This window comes from Sinocyclocheilus anshuiensis, unplaced genomic scaffold (genome assembly GCF_001515605.1).
Source record: "Sinocyclocheilus anshuiensis isolate Anshui unplaced genomic scaffold, SAMN03320099.WGS_v1.1 scaffold55, whole genome shotgun sequence".
Taxonomy (NCBI): domain Eukaryota; kingdom Metazoa; phylum Chordata; class Actinopteri; order Cypriniformes; family Cyprinidae; genus Sinocyclocheilus; species Sinocyclocheilus anshuiensis.
In genome coordinates this window covers 2364953-2373959 of record NW_015549647.1, presented here as the reverse complement: position 1 = coordinate 2373959, position 9007 = coordinate 2364953, and the positions used below count along the sequence as shown (strand labels likewise).

At 38.2% G+C, this 9007-nt stretch overlaps 1 long non-coding RNA gene and 1 pseudogene across 1 annotated transcript; both read right to left on the bottom strand.

Annotated features, from left to right (window-relative positions):
- LOC107660000 (collagen alpha-2(V) chain-like) overlaps positions 1-9007 on the bottom strand; it is a 21046-nt pseudogene that overhangs the window by 6910 nt on the left and 5129 nt on the right.
- Positions 4978-5415, bottom strand: LOC107660132 (uncharacterized). Its single transcript, XR_001630973.1, has 3 exons — positions 5358-5415; positions 5160-5213; positions 4978-5023 (listed from the first exon to the last, which is right to left on the bottom strand). It is a non-coding gene; the product is annotated as an uncharacterized LOC107660132 (long non-coding RNA).

The window sequence follows — 9007 nt, the reverse complement described above, 5'->3', positions numbered from 1 at the left end:
AGATGTTAAAAAAGGTGTTTCTACAGCTAGATTGTGGTTAAAGGCCTGTAACAATCAGTTCCAATATTTTTTTTCATGATATTGCTCACACACACAGACGTAAAGGTTTAAAAAAGGTTTAAATAAAAACCTTCTGCAAACCACAAAGTGGTTTGCAGAAAATCTGAGAAAAATTGTTAATAACTAAAATGTTTATTACCATAAGGTTTTCTCATGTTATTCCAAACCCATCTGATCTTTTTCCTTTTGTGTAACACAGAAGTAGTTATTGGCTCTTTTTCTTATAATACAAGTGTTTTGGGAACAGGGACTCTAAAAATGGTAAAAAAAAAATTAAAAAAAAGCCACCATATAGTTATACAACTTTTCCAGTCAAATATCTAAACATCCATAGAACAGAATTAATTTGCTTGAGATGGAAAATTGCATATCGTATTAAAAGTTTTCAGGGAATGTATTTTGAAATAAACTATTTTGTCTTTTTTTTTTCTTTTTTTTTCCATTTAAATTTAGGCTTACACTTAAAACCAATTAAACAAATCTGCCAGTGCAGATTCTCTAAACAGAACACTTGATATCTTATGCAGTTTTTCATTGCTTATCAGGTAGAATTATCTTATTTTAAGAAAGTTTGGGCTACTGCAAAACATGACGAATAACTTATTTTTGCATTTTGTTATATTACAAGCATTCTGAAGCCATACAAGAGCTTGGAACAGACCGAAATTTAAATCATTAATCTCCATAGCTCATTGAAATACAGCATGCATCATGTCAGGTTTTACTTTTTTTTTTTTTTTTTTTTACAAAATTAAGTCATTTGGGTTTGGAATGGCAAGAGGGTGAGTAAATGATTATAGAACTTTGCTTTTTTGTGTGTGAATTATTCCTATAGAGATGTATCACAAATGAACACCAAGATATAGCGATTCATGCTGTACCTGATCAGGGTCAGTAAAACTAAAGCATTCTGAGCTACTTCTAAACTGCGTGTCGGTTTGTCTCACTCACTGCTCTTCTTCAGAGGATAGCACTGCTTCAGGTCTTGACACGTGCGGGCAAGATAATGGCGAGTGACATCAGGACTGCGCATGCTGTCCAGCTGACTTCCCAAGCTCTTCAGAGGCATGTGAACTTCACTGTCGACCCAAACCGCATCAGAACCGTTGTTGGGCCTTGCCTCATCCTCATTGAACTCTGGTGGGGGAGGTGGAGGTTCCTCTGGCTCGGATTCAACATCAAGGTCGAAGTTTGTTCCAAAAAGGTTATCCACAGCGGCTGTAGGGGGGCCAGGAGAACCTGGGGGTCCAGGTGGTCCCTACAGACAGATGGGCGATACGGTTTATGCTGAACATTAGTGTTTAAACATCTAATCACATTAGCAGCATCTGGTAATTAATCATGATTATGAGTCATGAAGTATAAAGTGTATCTAATTATGAGTCATTAAAGATGGAAAATTGGCATTTGGAAAAAGAGACACAAAAAACACTTTATGAATTGTAGATTTTCTGTAATTAGTTGATTAGTTGGTTTAAACGAGTTTAGCTTGTTTCCCAGCATGGACACACAACTGTTCAGCTAGTTACATGTGAAAAATGCCCAAAACCTATCGATTCCAACTAAGACCTGCAAACTTCGTTAGACTGGTTTAAGCCGTTTCAGCAAGGAGATCCCATCTAATAATTTACATAAAATGCATCATAGACATAGTCTCATGCCTCACCTCAGGTCCAATATCTCCAGGGGCACCTCGAGATCCAGGAGCCCCCACTGCTCCAGGTGGACCTGTATCTCCTTTTCCTGGTGGACCAACAGGGCCAGGGGTTCCCTAATAATGACATGTTCAGTATTAAATTCTGTTCAACATGCATGTGTATTGCTGGTGCTTTGAGAATTCAAAGTTGAGTGATAGTTGAATCTGTTGCTTACTCTTTGGCCACTTGGTCCAATGATTCCTATAGCACCATCATCCCCTGGAGCACCCTGGAGGGAAATGATTGACAGATAATTATCAGAAGATAGTTACTGTATTGTGTTACAGGTGACATATTGTCAATTATACGTACTGATGTTCCAGGAAGCCCATGGAGTCCAGTGAAGCCACGATGGCCCTTCTGACCTCTCTCACCCACATCTCCTTTGTCACCTTTGTCTCCCATTGGTCCTTGTGGTCCCTAAGGTTGTTTAGAAGACATTTTCACTTGGTTGATAAACACAGGTTGTAGGTTCCCCTTGTGTTATTTCCACAAATTGACTTGTCATTAGGTAACACATTTTCTTTTTTCAAATATCTCAATTGTGTGAATTACGAGTTCATTTAATTTAAGTCTCATTTGCTATCATTAAATTGTATTTTATATTTGAAAATGATAATGTAAAGTTAGCTGTATCAGTATGTAAATATGCAGACTTACTTTTTTCCCTCTGGTTCCTGCTGGACCATCAGAACCAGGTGGACCTCTTGCACCCTGTCAGCAAAATAGAATAAAAATACAGCATAGCTATTTAAAATCCGGGTTACACTTTATTTCGATAGTCCACTTTAGTTTATTCTGACTAAAAAATATTTGCGACATATAGTTCATAAATATTAAATTATGGTTAATGTTTTGGTTGCACTTTATTTTGAGAGTCCATTTTAGACATTCTACTAACTATAAGTAACTTTGTAACTACATGTCAACTACATGTCAACTAATTCTCAATAATTTGCAACTACATGTCTACTAACTCTCAGAGTAGACTGTTAGGGTAGGTTTAGGGCTAGTAGAATAAGTTGACAAAGAAAGTGTTAGAAGATATTAAGCAGACAGTCTACTAATACTCTACTAACTGCTAGTTGACATGTAGTTGCAAAGTTACTTACTGTTAATAGAATGTCTAAAGTGGAAATAAAAAATAAAGTGTTACCAAAATCCGACTATTAAAGAAGCACTTTTGTTACATTACATTATGCAAAAAAAAAAAAAAAAGTCAGTCTAAACGCTTTTAAAAATATATTTATGAAACATCAGTCTTCAGTTAAGTATCAGCAATGGATACAGGAAACAAACCTGATCTCCTCTCTGTCCTGGGCCTCCAGGAGTTCCGACAGGTCCTGGGGTTCCTGGTCCTCCCTGACCACCTGCAAGACCCTCTGGTCCTGGGTCTCCTCTGTCACCCTGAAAGCAAGTTAACACATCATTTGAACTTGATGACAATTTTTCAATAAGACGGTGTCAAATGTTGAATGGGTTCGTACTCTGGGTCCAATGATACCATCAGCTCCTTGAATTCCATCAGCTCCAGCCAAACCCTAGTTTAAAAAGGAATTTATCAAGGTAATGTTTTGTATATATGTTATCAATCAATCTTGATGGTGTATTTTTCACGCTGACATCTCATACCTCTGGGCCAGCATCTCCTCTGGGTCCAGCTGTTCCTGGCAAACCAACCGGTCCTGCACCACCTTTGGTTCCTTGAGAACCTGGGGTGCCAGCTTTTCCTGGTGGACCCTTGAAAAACCAAACAGATAGTAGATGAAGTGTCAAAGAAGTTGACTTTTGGCATCAATTAAATCATCAACCAACTAGATGCTGAGAAATGTAATTCCAGAAAAATTTCAAAATATTTGCTTGAAAGACAAGAAGATAAGTGGTGCCCTACCGCAGGTCCAGGAAGGCCAACCATACCACGCTCTCCTCTCATTCCAGGAAGACCCACAAGTCCCCTCTGCCCTGGAGTTCCAGCAGGTCCTGGGGGCCCATCTGGGCCCTAAGAAAGTTAAAGAAATATATGAGTTTTGGATTGAGTATTAACATGATTTCATTATAATTCTGTAGTATTAAACAAAAAATAGTTTAATAATAGTTTATTTTTCATCATTTATATATGAATGACATAAGCCAAAAACTGTCCTGCAAAAACTCAAATTTGAGTATTAAGGTATCCCATACTGGCAGTCCATCCTCTCCTGGTTCACTTTTGTCTCCAGGGCTACCAACAGGTCCAGGGTTACCACGCTCACCCTGCCGGCCAGGACCTCCAGGTTCTCCAGGAATCCCAGATGGGCCCTCTTTTGTACATTAATGAGGAAAAAAAATTAACTTAAATTATTTTAGCAAATGGCTGCAATATAACAAAGAGTGAAAAATTGAAGGGGGTCTGAATACTTTCCGTACCCACTGTATATATATGATTCTTTGATGAATAGAGATCAAAAGAACATTATTTATTTGAAATATATTTTGTACCACTCTTTACTGTACTTTTATAATGTATCCATCATTTTGCTCACCTGTGGTCCAGGTTTTCCTGCCATTCCCTGAGGCCCTGGAGACCCAGCCTCTCCCTTTGCACCTTCTTCTCAAAGTTCACCTTTAACTCCAGGCTGACCATCAGGACCCTACCACAAAAACATGACAATATTTACAACTTATACCATATTATATTAAAAATGTTTTTTATGGGTGAATGAATGGATGGATGGACTTACAGGAGGTCCAGCAAACCCAACAGGACCAGTAGGACCTGGCTCACCAGGTGAACCCTAAAACACAATACATCAATGGAATTGTGAACCACATGAGAAAAGATCTTCAGCAAACATAAGAGGTCGGGTTTTCTCCTGGTAAACTGCTCTACTCACAGCCATTGCTCTGGAGCCTGGAGATCCAGAAGGGCCTCTTGGGCCTTGTTCTCCCTGTAATTGAACAATCAGTTCTGAGTACATCTAAGTAGCAACAGCTGTAACATTTACTTTTTAATCAGTTCTTTTAAGAAACTAAGTATTAGTATTGCAGACAAAAACACAATGAGGCAGAACAGACAGGATCAATTTACCCAAAAACTCAAATTTGAGTATTAAGGTATCCCATACTGGCAGTCCATCCTCTCCTGGTTCACTTTTGTCTCCAGGGCTACCAACAGGTCCAGGGTTACCACGCTCACCCTGCCGGCCAGGACCTCCAGGTTCTCCAGGAATCCCAGATGGGCCCTCTTTACATGGGGCTCCAATAGGACCAGGCTCACCAACTGGACCCTGAAAATAATATCAGTGTAAGAGTCCACAAATGTTTTATTGGTCGAAAAGAATCTAACACATTGAAAATACTATCCGAAGGACTAGCTGTTAAGCACTGCTTTGTGGGTTAAATCCGTATTATGGAATCACGCACAGCAGAGCCTGCTAGGCCGACACCTCCTGGGGATCCTGGGAAACCACTGGGACCCTTTTAGCAAAAGAAGAAAACCAAAGAGGATTCCACAAAAGTGAGGAACAAAAGAAGTAAGAGGATTCAGCAAGTAACTGAGAATTTCTGAGTATGTCTAAGTCGATAAACAATGATTTTGGTACTTTGATTTTTGTAACTTACAGCTGCTCCTTGAGTTCCTCTGCCACCTTTGAGGCCTGTAATTCCAACCACTCCCTAAAAAAGCATTATGTTTATACATGTTTTTTGTTTCCTAAGGTACCAATATGGTCTATACATATACACACTACTGATATACAGTGAAAAAAAGATTTAGCTAAGTAAAAAAAAATATAAATAAATAAATAAAAAAAATCAAACCTTCTCCCCGGGTGGGCCAGCTGGTCCAACAGGTCCAGGCAATCCCTACAGACATCAATGACATTTTATTCAGTTTCTTTGTAACCCCTGCTGTATTAAGAAATGGATAATAAAATTTTAATGTGTATATTTCTGAATTCTAAATGATTGACTGGTAGGGTAAATTTTTCCAGTAAATTATGGCTCTGTGTTACTCACTCGAGCCCCATCATTGCCAGCCGCACCTTCTGTCCCTCTGTCACCCACTGCACCCTGAGAAAACAGATAAAGAGTATTAAAACACAAGGTTTTAAATTGATAAGAAAAACAGAATTCTGTTTGATGTGTTACAGATGTGGTTTCCTTCTCTACTTCAGAGCGCCACACAGATAATGTTTCACAGATAATATCAGAGAATATTAACTTCCTGCCTGAGGATATTAGCGAGTCATCCAGTATATGTCAACCACCATGCCTCACAGAGCTTTACCCACCAAGGCATTTAATATATGCAATATTGTTGCACTGATTGCAAAGAATGAAACTAAAATCTATACTGTATTTGTTATGCATGTGCAAATGTTTAACATGTGCCAAAGCCTTTGATAAAGCAGACCTGTTTTCTCTTATCTCTCAGAGCCACACTCACACTTTCTCCTTTAGGCCCGGCTAGTCCAGTTATCCCTCTCTCTCCTGGCATGCCCTGTAGGCCTGGTGGTCCTGCTTCTCCAACAATTCCAGCTGGACCTGGTTTACCCTGCACAGCCATTAACGTGTGTCAAGATTATTATATTGTTGTCCACAAAACTACAATAAAGTGTTTTTACTATGGTGAAAGCATTCAGTTAATCTGTTCCTTTTATTCGTCACAGTTATGCAAGTGGTGTTATTCTGTCATCTTTTAGGAACTAAATGCATGCATAGAGGCTTCAGTCTGGATTATTAAAAATCTGGCTCTAACCTTGGGACCATCAGGTCCAGGGGTTCCTGGGCTTCCTTTGAGTCCTGGTAAACCATTAGATCCAGGTTCACCTCTCTCTCCTGGGGTTCCCACGTTCACCCTACAAAAACGACAGATAAAAACAATGTGAGACTGTAACTAAATTCTAAATGCTGTGCACTCATACACTGCAGTGTAAGTACAATAGGCTTACCCTTGGACCAGTCTGCCCTGCACCACCAGCCTCTCCATGGATACCCTGAGGGGAAAAATTAAAAGTCAGATTCTTTAATAATTCCCAATCTCAGACAATTTGTGTTCTTCCTCACCAGCAGAAATGACATGCAGTAAAGACCAGAATACAGCGATCAGGTAAAAGAGCCCAAAGAAATTATGAACTCACCTCATCACCTGGTTTTCCTGACTCTCCTGGTGGGCCTGGGGGTCCAGGTAAACCCTACAATTTAGGATAATAAAAGATGATGTAACTCTTCCAGGAATAAATCATATCAAATTTACTTTGTGTAAGATATGTGAAATATTTAAGGATTATATGTTTTTATTATTTTATTTTTGTCCATGTGTACTGTTAGTCAAATCCATACCAAAAAATGATTTCGTGCAGAGCAGCAGGTGCTACACACAACCAGGAGCAATACAATGTTTGATGGATTTTCCCACTTTTTATGTGTTCTATGACCTTGCCTGCCCAGACAAATAAATAAGTGTCATTGTTAATGTGGGCAAAAATCCTAGGATATCACAATGAACTGGTTTTGCTTGATTTTGTCTTTTTGGACTAAGGAGGAAGCTTTGAGGCCAAAAACGTGCAGTTTGTTATCTTAGTGCATCAAATTCATTTATATGACAATATCAAAGAAAATGTCTTACGATACACTCTTAACAAAAATGGTGCTAAATAGCACTAAAATTGGTTAATTGACTTGTAATCAAAGGAGAACCACTATAAGTGCTATATAGCACCTATCTTTAAAGGTGCTATACAGCACCTTTGTCAAATGGTGATATGTAGAACCATAAGAGGAACCCCATTCTCCTCCTTAGATTTTAGATATATTACACCACTCTTAAATGTTTGCTATGAATGGGAATTTACTACAAATGGCAAAAGCTGTTTTTAATCAGTTTTATGCTTTTCTGTGGTCAAAAAGTCTCGTGTGGGGGACCTGGAATGCTTCCTTATGGGGGGCCTTGGGGGCAAAAAGGTTGAGAACCATGTTATCTTCAGTGTGTGGACAGTGAGGGTCATGTTTAAAAGTCATCTCTGACTGGAACCATAGCCGAAGAAATAAGAACATACTTGGAAGCCAGTTAGTCCAGGAGGTCCCTGTTCTCCTCTCTTTCCTGCTACTCCCTGAAAAGAAATACAATAAACCCAACTGTGTATTGTAGTAAGCTCCTCCTCTTAATAATGTACCACTCAGATGTATTACTTGAGATAGCTGAGAAATCAACCAACCAAAAATATACAGAAAATGTAAGTAGCCATAAATGTGCATTAAATGATTGGAAGACTCACAGGAGCTCCTGGAGTTCCAGCTGGACCTTCTTCTCCATCTTTTTCATTCGGTCCCTGCAGGAATAATAACCATCATATCAAATCATAATGATTGTCTTGACTTTTAAATCACTACGCTATACAATACCAGCACTGACAGGCCATCTGAAATACTACAACAGAAGCATTTACACAAGAAGAGAATGACATTTAAAATAGCTTGTTGTGAAAAGTTACAGTATGTTATAAGGTTGCCACAACAATGTTGCACCATAATTGCAAGCCAGGACTCACTCTTTGTCCTGGAGCTCCTGGTGATCCTGTCTCTCCTGCTTTCCCTGGATCACCCTGCATATTCAGATTTTTTTTTTTTTAATTGCATAATAGGAACAAGATAAAGGGGAAAATCATCACATGAAACTTTATAACTGACCATAAAAATGTCATTACAAAATGTATTATCATAGACTCTGTCTTATGCATTCTTTTCAGTATACATTTTAACATGTATACTGCAATATTATTGGGTTTCATCCATTACATGCACTGGAATTTGTCAACTGAAATGTCTTCAAATAATGCTTTATCTATATTAAAACATTTATAACATCCTGAAATAAAGATCTGGTCAGTGGCTTTCATCATCCTTCAAGGGGCTTTCAATGTAATGTCTAATACCATGAGTTTTGACACTATGTGTGATGGAAATTATATTTCTCACTTTAGAGAAAAGGCTGAATAACCTTGGACTTACAATACAAACCCAATGAGTTTTCTAGCAACCAATTAACTTTAATGCAAAAAAAAAAAAATCTTTAAAAGATTTTCCCTGATTTTAACAAATAGGGGAAGCTAAAATGTCAGAATAGCAGGCAAGCCCAAAATAGTGTCATTCTGGTAAATGTAACATTTCAACACTGTTAAAAATTAAGAAAACACAATTAAAGTGATAAAAATGTAAGTTGTTATAATATATCCTTTGAAATTAGACAGATAGTTATATAACTTTATATA